Source organism: Psammomys obesus, unplaced genomic scaffold, assembly GCF_907164565.1.
Source record: "Psammomys obesus unplaced genomic scaffold, mPsaObe1.curated_primary_1811, whole genome shotgun sequence".
Classification (NCBI taxonomy): Eukaryota; Metazoa; Chordata; class Mammalia; order Rodentia; family Muridae; genus Psammomys; species Psammomys obesus.
The window spans coordinates 6,033,399-6,048,060 of NW_026592118.1; the positions used below are offsets into that span (position 1 = coordinate 6,033,399).

Genomic DNA, 14,662 nt, shown 5'->3' on the forward strand with positions numbered 1-14,662 from the left:
GCATTCAGAAGATGCTTGTAGAAATTAGGTACAGTGCTTCTGCTTAGCTGATATGCTTATTTGGCATAGATAACAGTGAATAGATTAGTGATGTGGGTTATAGTTGCCCTCTCCAGAACCACCTGTGGACATGGCCAATGACAAGAAACACATTTGTGGCCTTGCAGCACTTAGCACATGTAATGAATGCCCCAAATCGGTTGTTTCAAGTACTCTGAACTCTAGCTTTCCTTCTACTATAACCTGACTCCCCAGTCCTCAGAGAAAATAAGGCCATGTAACAGAGTACAGACATGGTAAGAAGTGGGCTAAATTCCCCTTCTTAGCAACCCAGATTCTCAATCAAATAAGTATATCATTTGAGGTACATGTAGAAAGCAGCATATCTTTGAATGAACTGAATAATGTTCAACTGCCAAAGAGGTCCGACACCTTAGGACAGTTGACAGTTGCTACTCAGATTCTTCATGGGAAAAAAAAAAGTTCATTATATTAACACATTTTAAGTAGTGTGTAACCATTTCACAAACCTTAGTGAAAGGTGATACCAAGAAGCTAAAGATCTTAAAACATGAGCACAGCTTTTGATCAAGGCATCTAATAGAGTATTTGAGTGACTAAAACAGCGACCTTTGGATCTGCCATCACTTTGCCTGAGTGATTAATTTCAATTTTTTCTTGCTTTACACACCCTGCCATAAACTTTTTTATTTACACTTTATTGTAACTGACTTCATGACATTTGCTCTTGCTTAATAATAATCGGTTAACAGCAAGGGCAGGTGTTCTCAAGGATGCAGGCTTTCTATGGCATGAAATCTAAACAGTTTTAAAAATCATTGTAAAAATAGTATAAAGATAAAACTGCTCCACTCTAGTGTATGAATGAAATAAAGTGCAACTGTGCAAAGAAAGAGCCAAGAATGAAGAAGGTCAAGGGCAAAATTTGTCCTGACATACTCACTCTAGATGGTGGTTCTCAACCTGTAGGTCGTGACCCCTTTGGGGGGTCGCATATCAGATATCCTGCATGTCAGATATTTGCATTTTGATTTGGAACAGTAGCAAAGCTACAGTTATGAGGTAGTGATGAGACAATTTCAAGGTTGTTGGTCACCACAACATGAGAACACGTCTTTAAGGGTCACAGCGCTAGGAAGGCAGAGCCACTGCCCTAGATCTGTTCGTCACCCTTCTTCTCAATGCTTGCAACTGATGATGGCTTTTTGTGCACTACACACAGGCCATTCACTCTGTCTCTCTGTCCCATGCTTTCATACAAAATTTATGCGTAACTGTTTGAACGGCTAGAGGGAATTTGCCCATTTTCCAAGGTCACAGGCTTCTTCGCTTCTCCATTCTTGTGCTTTCTTCTATGGATTGTGCTGTTCATTTGTAAGAATGTTCTTTTGCCTCCCCTGCTCAGTTTGTAAATAGGCTCTCTATTCATTATCCAACCACCAAGCGCTGAAGTACAAACTCCCTTCAAAATGGAGGGCTTATGTTTCCAGCCTGCATTTTATAGCCCAGCCTGGTCACAGTGGCTTGTACCAGGTGATCCGAGTGTCTTGCTAAAAGCTGCCCCCGAGTTGCTTAGTCTTTTCTCCAGGTGAATCATGCCCAAAGGTAATCTTTAAACCGGAAAGATATTAATCATTATTAAGAATTAATGCTGTAACTGAGTAAGCGCATAGACTAATATTAGATTACTCACTTACATCAGTTTAATAAGTATTTGAGGTTTTAAGAACATGACATTGAAGACCCTCTTGATCTAAAGGATAAGCTCACGTTAATTGAGTTCTCAGAGCAATAGTGGTGGTCAGGAAGAATAAGTATAACACAATATGAAGGTGGAAAGAGAGAAAAGTTGCATAAATCAGAGTAATAAAGGTTGACTAGAGAAATAAAGAGTTAGTAGAAACAAGTATACAAAAGAAGGCACATCCTGCTAGACAGTAAATTGAAGCTGGATAGGAGAGAAGGATATGAAAACCATATGTGTAAATCTTAACCTAAAGGATCAAAGACTATTCACTTTTTAGTTTTTTTAAATTAATTTGTGACAAAATACTATATTGAACCTTAGTTGTTATTTGTTTGTTAATTAATTACACATACTTACACCTAGAACTATGAATCTGCTGAGATGCTCTTTTATGCAAGGGGCAGACAATAACTCTCAGAATGGATTATCCAAAGGGATGGCATTGGTTCATCTAACTGTCAAGATCTTGAATCAGCGAGGGTTTAGGCATGGACTCATCCGAGTTCAGTGTTTCCAGGCCTCTTTACTTCAGCCCTGCTCACCTCTACAGGCTGCCTCTTCTCAGTTCTCCATTATCTGTTCCCGAAGTTAGCTGTCACAGTGTTCTATGTTTTCTCACTCAAACCTAGAGGAAGGAACTTTGGTTATCTCCAGTAAACAGAAGCTCTCATCTCCCCTTGGATGAGACTGAATTAGGATATGTGCTTAGACTTAAACTAATCTGTTTTGAGAAATGGTGTTTTCTTGATTGAATCAAACAACAGAGACTGATGCTGCTATGGGAACAAGTCAACATAAGGGAGATGATGATAAGACTTACTGTGTAGAACTCATGATGGATTCTAATAGAAAATACATCCACAGCCAGAACATGAACTGAAAATGGATCTGAACGAGCTGTGGGGGCAGTTAAGTCTCCTCAAGATGAGCACTGGGAGGTTAGATGAAAGACTAGCAAAGGTGGAGGGGCAGGGCTATAACCCACACTCCACTGTTGCCATAGGCAACAGATTACCTCTTTTTCAAAATGTAAATTTAGTAGCACTTTATAGACTATTCAGAAGCAGTTTTATATCCACATCTAACCTAAATGCAGACTACAGCCAAAAAAAATTGTTTTTTTTAATTTTCATTGATTCTTTGTGAATTTCACATCATGCGCCCGAATTCCACTCATCTCCCCTTCCCTTCTTATCTGCTTTCTGCCCTTGCAACCTCCCCCATTAAAAAAAAAAAAAAATAACAAAACAAAACAAACAGACAAAAATTTCATCATGGAAGCTGTAGCGTGTCACAGTGCATCCTGCAGTACAGTCTTTTATCTACACACCTTCACTTGTAAATGTTCATTGCCATGAGTCGTTGGTCAGATACAAGGCTTCTGGCTTCTGCTATACTATCAATATGGAGCCTCACTGGACTCTAATTGGATATCCTGTTTTGGCCTGTGTCATGGAGATCAAAATTATGTTTTGAACTACTGTGTCCCCTAATGAATTTAACTGGTAATTTATGTCTTAGGGATATCAGAAAGCATTTAATAATTCTCCATGTGTCCTTATAAGTGTGACTATCCTCTTTGTAAAGAAAGTCTTGCTATTCACTTGAAATAGCGAATTGAAACCAAAGCATGGCTTCCTCTTCTCCATGATCTATATAGCATTTTATCCACCAAAAATTTCCAAGCTACCTTTTATTGAAAAAGTAAAACAGTCAAAACAAATTTCAGTAAATAAGTAACTTAAAATATAGAATATTAATCTAATCTCTGTATTTTTTTTCTAAATCCAGAATGAAAGAGTGAAAAATGATAATTACATGTGGGTCACAGTTGGACAGCATTTGCTTTGAAAGAACTGCTATCATCCTCATGCAAATATGTTTTTTAAGAAAAACTCTTGTCAGAAACTTTTGATATGGAATCTTTAATATAAAACAATATCTAAATTAGTACAAAAAAGTGGTTACACTAGTGACTCTTCAGCCATATTAAAGCAAAAAGTTTGGCCATCCAACTGGCAAATTTACTTTCAAATATATTTTTATGTATTAAATGTATTTTACTTTCAAATTTATTTTCAAATCTCTTAACAGCCACTTACCCTGAGCACAAAAAATAAAGCATTAGAAAAGCATATAGGACACAAATTTCACCACAGAGAATTCTGATATCTAGCAGCCTGACTGGCTCTCCTCACAAGTTGTTACCGTGGCCTTAAGGAGTATATTATCTCTAATCTTAATCTTTCCATCAAAGAGCGTGGAGAAGTTACAGTGCCTGCTGCCTAAAGCAATTGTAAGAGTTAAAGGAAGAGTGAGATATGTCAAGTGCATGTCAGACTTTCAGCTCAAGACTCAGGTACAATATACTCAGCATGAAATAAGGTGACACTAACATGATGGAGTGGCTCAAAACTGTTGAGACTGACTGGATTGCTCGGCTAGAAGAAATAGTAGAAATAGTAGAATCCCAAGCAGGATTTTGGATCCAGGAGTAGAGAAGTTCAGCCTCTGCTTCAGAAGCCGGTTAGTAAATGGAGAAAGAAAGAGAACAAGGCACACACAGACCAGTGCAATTTAGAGGACCAGTAACTGCAGAGACAAGCAATGCTGCTGACTGTCAGTTCAGATGGGCTGATGAGCAGGCAAGATGAGGTGCAGGATGAGTAGATAGTGGTACCATGTGAGGTTAGGTAAGAGCAAGCTTGTTCTCTTCTTTTTCTTTCTTTAGTCCTTCCTTCCTTCCTTCCTTCCTTCCTTCCTTCCTTCCTTCCTTCCTTCCTTTCTTTTTTCTTATTTTCCTCTATTATGAGACAAACAGCTTCCCAGTCCATGTTAGCCTTGGCCCCATGACTTGCTCTTGTCAATGGATTAAAGACTTAAGAGGCTAGAGAGATGGCTCAGCAGATAAAGCACTCAGCAGCCATGTACCTAAGCTCCATATCCAGCATCCATGCAAAGCTAGAAGAAGAAGAAAATGAAAGATGTCCTCTAACCTCCCACTCATACACCTAAGCAATTGTGTGCATCTACAAATACACACACACACACGCACACAAAAATACACCATATGAACACATAATATCAATAATAATAATTTTTAAATAACTTAAGAAGCATCATATGTTTAGTAGTAGAGTGACTCTCTGATACCCTAGAGTACTCGCCAGTGCTGGGTGACTGTCCTACTAAAATCTCCAAGAGATTTCGTTTATCTCTTCTCCTCCTCCTCCTCCTCTTCCTCCTCTTCCTCCTCTTCCTCCTCTATTCCTCCTCCTTCTCCTCCTCCATCTCTTCCTACTTCTCCTCATTCTTCTTCCTTCTTCTCCTTCTCTTCCTCCTCTACATTATCAACAGTAATTTTATTTTCAAATTGGCAAGCATTTGTACCTGGGTATTTTTTAAACTTATTTTTTGCCTTTGGGACGTTCTCTGGCCTCCCACCATGCCTCGGTTCCATGGGTGGTGCCCATGGCTGTAAAGTCCCTTCCTATGGCTCCCTACTCTATGGCTGATGCTCAACAATGTTGCTTGAGGACCTTCTAACTACAGAGTAGTGCCACCAACTTATGAGGCCCTCCCACCTCAGTAATCATGAGTGACATGGATGGTTGGACTTGAACTATTTTCTTGAGGTGACAGAAGTACATTACAACCTCTGCAGGACCCCAGCCCTTCCCACAACTCCACACATCTGCGAAAGGCAGTAGAACATTTGGGTTTTGGTTTTATTTGTTTGCTTGATTTTGACCTCCCAAAGATTTAGTCCTTCTTAATGTGTCTATCTCATCAAACAGATTCTGGTTTCTTGGGGAATCCGTTGGCAGAAATGATAAACCATTTACTATGGTTATGTGTTGCTGTTAAATTATGCCTTACAGCTTGTAAGTGAGCTGTTGAGAGGAAAAGGCTTCTGAGTTTCCTGGTTCCCATTTTGCTTTTGAGTGAAAGCATGGCCTGAGCCTCATTGATAAGAATGTATAAGGACATTCTAAATTTTTCCTCCCATAAGTGTCTACACTTTCATCTAACTACGATCTATGGCCACGATCTTAAATTCAGTATAGAAATATCATCTCTGAAGCCTAAGCACTTTTTACCACACCCTCCCCAATAGCATATGAGGAGAGAGGTAAAATTTTATCATGAAGCTAAAAAGCATCAGACCTTTTTATTTCCACAAACAACTTAGGTGCTTGGAGGTCCAGGAGATGTAGAGATTTTTGAGGTATAGGTATAAGATCTACTTTACTCAACATTTTTAAAGAGGCTACCTCCAACCCCACCAGCTGTGTACGCTAAAATCTCCCCCAAATTGAACATATCCTGGTGAGGAGCTGACTCTTGTGAATGTGATAAGTGGCCCACTCCCCACCAACAAATAAAAAGTTACAGAGAGTATCACATTTCTATCTCTTAAATATTAAGTCAAATCAAAGGGCCAAATTACCACCAGTATGCAATGGCCTGTTTATGTTGGTATAACTTAGGGACATTTTAAAAACTTGCTTTTCATTTAGAAAAAAAATCAAGTCTAAATATTATTAGCAAATCTTTTAGAACTGGTATAATATTATATCTACAGAAGAAAGCTCCTTACCCATTGTTACTTGAAGAATGTGGTACCATATGGCAATCTGACAACAACCGACTAAGAAGTAGAAGAACATTTCCAAGATAAGAAGTTTATCAATCTAGACACTAGATAGTAACATCTTTGTGACCTCACCATCAAGTTTAGAGTCTAAACATCTCAGTGAAGAAGGTAAAATTTTCTAGTCTAGAATCACCACCTGCTTTAGCGATTCAAACAATTGCCATTGTTTTTTAATTAGTAAAAACTGTAAAAGAGAGAGACTTGTGTTCCTAAGGATTTACAACTGGTCTTCTGAAAGTGCTTCCTGGTAGGTACTGTATGTTCCTTTAAGATTATTGCTCGTTGTAAAAGTGGGCACACACGCCAGGCTGTGCGTTAGGCAGCTTTTACAATGCTCCCCGGGTGTGCCAGCCCTCCGCGGCATGAAGCCAACAGTGAAGCTGCTGCTCGGCGTCAGTGCAGGCTGTGGTGTGTCTGTGTTTAAGCTTTGCAAAATGTCTCCACCTTTCCTTCAGTAATATTAAACATTAACTTCCAGCTTCCAGAAGTATTCGAAACGGCTCAACTCTCTGCTTTCCAGCAACTTTAAGATTAATGAAATACTTCTCCTAAGGGATTGACTCTATTTTAAGTGAAATTCTTGCTTCCTGTGATCCTACCAATTGATTGACAGATGAAAGTACACAAGCATTCCTATTTGTCTTCAGTAGTTGGCTAAAACCTTCAAGTTTGCATGGCAAAAAAAAAAAAAAAAAAAAAAAAAAATGCTCACTCTCCAATTGATTTTTAAACACAAGTTACACAAATTACTTTTTGAATAAGAAACACAACCAGTGGTGTCATTTTAAAGTGAAGACCCAAGCAGATAGAAATAAGAACAGATTGTATGGGTAGAAAATTTCAGATGGGGAAAGTTCGAATTCTTTCACAGAAATATGATATGACTATCATGTAGGGTATTGATGAAAAAAGCAAGAGTTCCTGCAACAATGAAGAAAGAATATTAATACTCCTGGTAAAATTTATCATAAGGAAATACAATTGGGCAAGACATGTATTTTCTTACCTAAAATTTGGAAAGGCTATTTAGTTTGATTTCCTTGTAGAAGGCTGTCTAATGCGTAGTTTTCAACAATCTATTTCAATAGACTCCTATAGAATAATTATCTGGGGCTTTTTTAAAAAAGGGAGGAGTGCAAGTTTTTATTCTATAGTCCAAGCAGATCTCAAACTCATAGCAATCCTCCTGTCTCCATCTCTCAAGTGCCAGAATTACAGGCCTGAGCTATCACGCTTGGCCTGGCTTTGCTTTGAACATGCATTTGAAAATAAATTAACAAAGCTCATTGTTTGATGTGAAAGCATTTTCCCCTGCTGAGAAGCTGAGCAGTTCATCTTCACACTGAGTTGAAGTTTACTTATGCCTATCAGAGTAGATTTTCAATATTCTGTAAGATAGTATCAAGTCTCTCAGGGCTCCGACATAGCTGTTAGACACCTCTGCACCCTCTCACCCCATTCCCTACCTTGACCTTCCACCACATCCCTGTCTGTTGGATTATTTCTCATTGGTCAGTGTGCCTAGATGGCTTGAAGCATTCTTCACATGTGTTTTAAACTTACTAGTGTCTTCTAAAATTATTTTCTTTATTTTCAAGAATTGCATAAATGTACCAATGAAATGGAATCATATCTATCATCCATTTCTCCCTCCACATCCTAACATGGCTCCTCCCAAATTATGTCCTTTTTATATTTTTATTTTTTATTTTTGATAATGTGCTAAGTCCAGCTAGAACTGACCATATGTGCCTGAGTGTGGGGCCATGAGAGCATGAGAAACCTAGCAATGGCCACTCTTTATAAAATAATAATTCTTCCCCTCCCAGCAACTCTAAGCTACCTCAGTAAAGAGCTGCCTTGGAGATCAACTCGTCCATCTATGCTTGGATTTGGGGCTGGCTTGGTATTGTGCAGGTCTTGTGAAGGTTGAAGCTGCTTGTTTAGATACGAGCAGTCATCCAGGCACTTAAACTAGTTACTTAAACTGGTTACACATCTGTCCATTGATAGCTGTCCACTTCAAAATAAGCTTCAAGACCACGGCTGACAAGAGATGAGGACTGAGTATTTTTGGGGACTATGAGTATTAATAGAAATATTTAGAAGGCAATTTGACAAAAGATAATTTAGAAAAATAACTCCAGTAGATAATACCCCAGGGCCTGTAATCTCCTCAGCCATTGGCTTTGACCAGGATTCCAGTATCAAGCATGAGTTCTCCCTTTGTGTGGCAGACCTTGAATCCAGTCAGAAAGTAGTTACTGTCTCCATAATAGTCATATCATTACTATTAGAGTAGGCACATCAGCATGCAGGGGGCAGAGGAAACTATTGATGGCTTTTATTTTCTCAACTGTACAGAAGCTTGAAAGCTTCGTGGGGTCCCATTTGTTGATTTCTGGTCTTACTTCACCTATTTTCCCCTCCAAATCCCACCCTATTCCCCCTCAGCATGGTCCCTTCCAACTTACGTCATTTTTTAAAATAATGTACATCCTATGTTACTGGAGTCTTATTCAGAAAGCCCTTATCTATGCCTACTAATTGAAAAACATGCTTCCTACTTGATCCCCTAGCAGCTCCAGGGTATGAGGTCTGATGTGGAGGTCCTTTATATGTGCAGAGGGGAGTTTTGTTCGGAGTAAGAGACAAAGATCTAGTTTTTTTCTCTGCATGCTGAATTTCAGTTTTCAGAAAGCCATCTGTTGAAGATAATGTCTTTTCTGCGGTGTGTATTTTTGGCATCTTTATAAAAAAAATCAGGTAACTCTAGTTGCATGAACTTAGACCTGGGCTCTCAATTTTACTCCATTGACCTACATGTCTGGTTTTGTGCAAGTCTGTTACAAGTGTTCTTAAAACTCAAAATGAATATATCTGGGCACAGGGGCTTGTCTGAGACTGATTCTCCAACCAGGGATCACGCATGGATAAAACCTAGAAGCCCTTCTCAGACATAGCCCGTGGCAGCTCAGCATCCAAGTGGCTTCCCTAGTAAGGGGAACAGAGAATGTCTCTGGCATGAACTCTATATGGCTAGCTCTTTGACCTCCCCAGCTCTCCGTAGAAGGAGCAGCCTAGCTAGGCCACAGAGGAGGACCTTGCAGCCAGCCCTGGTGAGACCTGATAAGCTAGGGTCAGATGGAAGGGGAGAAGGACCTCCCCTATAAGTGGACTTAGAGAGGGGCAAGGAGGAGATGAGGGAGGAAGGATGGGGTTGGGAGGGAATGAAGGAGGGGGCTACAGCTGGGACACAAAGAAAATAAACTGTAGTTAATATAAAAAATTAAAAAATTATAAAAAATAAAAAACTCAAAATGAGCTACTCTGCTAGCCTCACAACATTCTTTCCATTCAGGATGCTTTGGCTATCATCAGTCTTTGTGCCTCCATAACAAGTTTTGCATTGCCTTTTCTACACTTCTGAAGAAGCATAGAATTTTCAATGGTGTTGTGTTGAATCTATAGTTTTCTTTCAGTAGGCCAGTCATTTCTACAATATAAATCCTCCTGATTCACGAGCGTGGGATATTTTCTATATTCTAGTGTGTTGCTCAATTACATTCTTCAGAGTCCTAAAATTGGCATTGAAAAGTTATTTCAATTCATTGAATAGGTTTGTTCCTGAGCATTTCATTTTGTATGTGTGTGGATATTGGAATGGGATTGTTTCTCTGATTTTTATTTTTTAATTCTGTCATTGGTATATAGGAAGACTGGTGACTTAATTGTGTATCCTGCAACTTTGCTGAAGTTATTTATCAAGTATTTTTAGTGGCATTTTGCAAGTATCCTATGTAAAGAACCATAGCATTCGCAAATAGTGACACTCTGACTTCTTTATATCATTTTATTTCCTCCTCTTGTCTTAGTGCTGCAGCTAAGACTCTGAGAACTGTATTGAGCAGAGTGGTGAGAACATACACCCTGCTTAATCTAAGTAGGAACTGTTCTTAATCTAAGTAGGAACCCTGGAGTCTTGTGTCCACTAAGCATAATGCTGACCATCGGCTTGTTATATATAACTTCTGCCGTGTTGAGGTATGCTGCCTCCATACCTAGCCTCTCCGTGATATGTGTCATAAAGGGACGTTGGATTCTGTTGAAAGATTTTTCTGTACCTGATGAGGTGATCATATGATTTCTAACTTTGAGTCTATTTATGTGATGGTTAACATTTATTGATTTCCGTATGTTCTTAAAGTGAAGCACTTAACATTAGTCATAATTTTTCATGGCTCACTGGAGGTTGGCATTTGATGATTTTATTGACCAGAGTAATGTGCTATTAAGACAGTCAACATTTACATCGACTTTCTGAAGGCCTTAGTTACATTCTGGACTCATTGACTTTTCTGTCAAATAAGATGATCAAGGAATTTTTTAAAGTATAGCTTCCATTTTATTTGTCCAAAGTGTTTTCTCTTCTGTCTTTCTGTCACCAAAGCCTTGTACCTTTACATGGGCTTTGATGGAGGTCATGGTATAGCACCCGCAGGTCTGAATGGTAGTGGGGGTGTTTGGTCTCTTTGGGCTTCCTGAGACTGATTCCTGACCACATTGCTATGTATGGCACAGCTCACCCAGTGATGTGGCATGACTCAGAGCTTGGGAAGCACATAAACGTAGCAGATATTTGATTCGGATTATGTTCCTGACCGCAGCGGCCTCTTCCATGTTCTGAATGGCAAATTCAAATTCCTTAATTGCCTTGTCTTGGGCACGCATGAGACACAGTTTGTGCCACAAATTGGCTGCATATGGTCACGGCCCTTTTTAATGTGACCATTGTTTTTTCTTCTTTCTTTAGTCATCTTGGAGCCAAGACCTAAAAGAACAATCAAGGAATTTTAAAGAAATATTCTGAATGGTTAAGTTAGAGTTTTCTCTGTTCCATAAATGGGCAATCAATTCTTTTTCAACTTCCCTGTAAGACTTTATATTTGGCCTATTTTATTTTTTGAAACAGAATCTTACTTTTTAGACCAGGTTGGCCTTGAAATTGCATCCTCATTTCTCAGCCTTCCCAGTCCTGAGACCATAGGTGTGTACAACCATTCATGGATTCAGTTTGCTTTGTTATAGCTAAAGTTTACCTTTGAACCTGCTTGATTAATACTTAAATATAGGTTTTTTTTTAAGTTATTAGTAACAAGTTGAAGTAGCTCTCATATAAACATCATAGTCTAGAAAATTTTAAGAAAAAAAAAGCATGTTAATATTGGACTTGGGAACCTAACAAAAGAAAAAGATTTCAAAGAGCAGGCACAAGAGTTGGAGACCCACTTGTTCTCACATTCAAGAACCCCCTTTAAAAGTCTGAACTAAGAACTATAATTACATGCAAACAGAGCCTGGTATAGACTCCATGCTTGCTGATTCGGTCTCTGTGAGAACATATGCACCCTGCTTAATTGATTCAGAGGTCCTTGCTCTCCTGGTGTCTCGCTCTTACAGTCTTTCTGCCTCCTCTTCCATGGGAAGAGCTCTGAGGGGAGAAACTTTATGGCAATCTTCCACTTAGACTCTCTCTGCATATTATTATGTCTGGCTGTGGGTCTCTGCATCATTTTTCTGCTGCTGAAAAAGGAATCCTCTCTGATGATGATGGGATAAGGCACTGATTTGTAAGTATATCAGAATATAATTGGGTCATTTTATTGACACCTCCTCTTTTTAGATCAGTTTGTTTGTTTTTACCCTAGGTCTCTGGGCTATCTAGACTTGGTTCTTGGTTGCTGAAGCAGTGTCAGGTGTGGGTTCCTTCTCCTGACTGGGGCTTAAGTCAGATCAGACATTGGTTGGCTAGGAGAGTTTTGCTTCATCTAATTACTTTTGTGATTAATTACCTCTTAGAAGCCGTTTTTCTCTAATGATAAACAGAAAAGCAGTGGGTCAGGAAGAGGGGAAAAACTGGGAGGAGTAGAGTGAGGGGAAACTATAATCACGATGTATTGTGTGAGAAAAGAATCTGGTTTCAATGAAAAAAAAAAGAAAAAAAAAGTATGTCACTAATGTATAAACTGTGAGAAGACAATAGTCTATGTTTTTCTCTATCCTAAAATACCCAAAAAAAATCATCAAATCTGTGAGAATTTATGCATGTACAGATGTTTCATGACACAAATTTAAACAATAATAAAGATGCAATATTAAATCATAAATGCAGAGAACTGACTGTTGTGCATAAAGTACTACTGTACTCAATGCTATGATGCCCCCGTCGTCATTTCTGTAGTTAACTCAAGTGTTTTCTGGGTCCACAGGAAATATCTTGCAATGCTGATGATCACAGGGAGAGCAGCCTATCTCTCCAGCAAATCACATGTGGTCAGTGAGAAACAACATGTGTAATGCAAGTAAACAAAACATGTTCACTGGCTATTTAAAATTCCAGTTAGTGAAAGACTGTTGGTGTTGTTTTCTGAAGTGTCCAGAGTAAAAGGCAGATATTTTTCACCCAAAAGACCCAGTGCCTCCAACTTTTTTTTATATATAATAATATTTATTAATTAGTACAATAATACTGTTTATACACTTTGAGAAAAAAATGGGTGTTTTCTCTTTTTAAATATTTTATTTATTACTATTTATTTACTTTGTATCCCAGTTGTAACCCCTTCACTCGTCCCCCATTTGTGGTAGTGAAATTTAAATGGGATGTTGTTTTATAATGTTGTTTAGGAGCTGGCAGCGACAGCGTGTGCCTGTAATCCCAGGAGTTAGGGAGCAGAGGCTGGAGGTTCACCACAAATCTGAAGCAAGCCTAGTTTATACACTGAGTTATTGGCCAGCCAGGTTTACAGAATGAGATTTTTATCTCAAAACAATGTACAAAATAAGGTAATGTTTGGGAAAGTATTTGTTTAAATACATACACACACATACATATGTATCAACTTATTTATGTGTGGAGGTAGATGGTAGATTATAAATAAGTGATAGACAGATGATGGCTGTCTATGATAGACAATAGATTAATAAAGGAGATGAACAATAACTTGACGATGACAGATACCTAAAAGATTATAATAAGCATATATAGAAAGATAGTAGGTTATAGATGATAGATAATAGAAGAAAGAAAGATAGATAAGTAGATAGATAGATAGGTAGATAGATAGGCAGATAGACGGATAGAGAGATATATAAGAAACTAGAGAGATAGGTAGGTAAAGAGATAGATGGACGTATCGTTATCTCTCAGCACTGTGGAGAGAAGGTAGAAGCCAGAGTACTAATAGTGAGAGAAGCAAATCTGTTTATCTGGGAGAGTCAGATAAATCAGATATCTCTGGAAAAGAAGGTATTGACTAAATAGCACATTTGTTGACATGTGCTAAATTTCAAGGCAAGCCATTAAGTTTTTGATAAAGTGTGATATAAAAACTGGATTCTGAGTTTAGCATCAGATCAGCAACATATTGAATCCTGATAGTCCACACTTATTTCATTGACAAGCAAGGCCAGTCCTTGCCAGCTGTGATTGAACATACTTGAACTGTGATGCCATATGCACTCAGTAAGGAGAAAAACTTTTCTTTCAGAAGATGAAAGGCTTCCTCAAGATATACACACACAGTCATCCACTTCCAAGATCTCTTTGCCATCCCTGAGGATGGGGCTATAATTTTATATTTTGGTATATTTCAATTTTACTATATTTTAACTGTCTCCCAGCATGGGGAGGTGAAGTGGAGGCTTAAGCACACATTCTGCTTTAAATTGCTGACAGCTCAGAATGCCACAAGTCCTTAGATCCTAATCAATGTCTAGTTCTGTCCCAAGTTGGAGTTTTAACATTTTCTTTCAATAATAATAGCCCTAGTGAGTATTTTTAGAACATTTACTCTGTGTCGCTGTTTTACCTACATAGTGTAATAATCTTACATAATCCTCGCAACTCTTGCAGGAAGGCATTACCAAGGTTTTTCCGGTTCAGATGAGTAGACTCAAAAATGTGCTCCTGCCCATAAAATACATAAGCAATCACCAAGGAGCAGAGCTCCTGAGGTCTCTTTGTGAAATTTCTTCTTTTAATTTAAATTTATTTTATTTTCTTAATTTTAATTTTCCCAACATAACATTTGTATTAATTATTTGTGAATGTCATACAATGCACCCTAAACACATTTGCTTCCCATTCCTCCCAGTCTCACCCTCCCAGCCCTGACCATCTACCCTCCAACACACACACACACACACACACACACACACACACACACACACACACA

General features: G+C 38.5%; 1 pseudogene; it reads right to left on the reverse strand.

The window, feature by feature from the left end:
* Positions 1 to 10,885: 10,885 nt before the first annotated feature.
* Positions 10,886 to 14,662, reverse strand: part of LOC129681075 (40S ribosomal protein S26-like) — a 6,539-nt pseudogene continuing 2,762 nt past the window's right edge.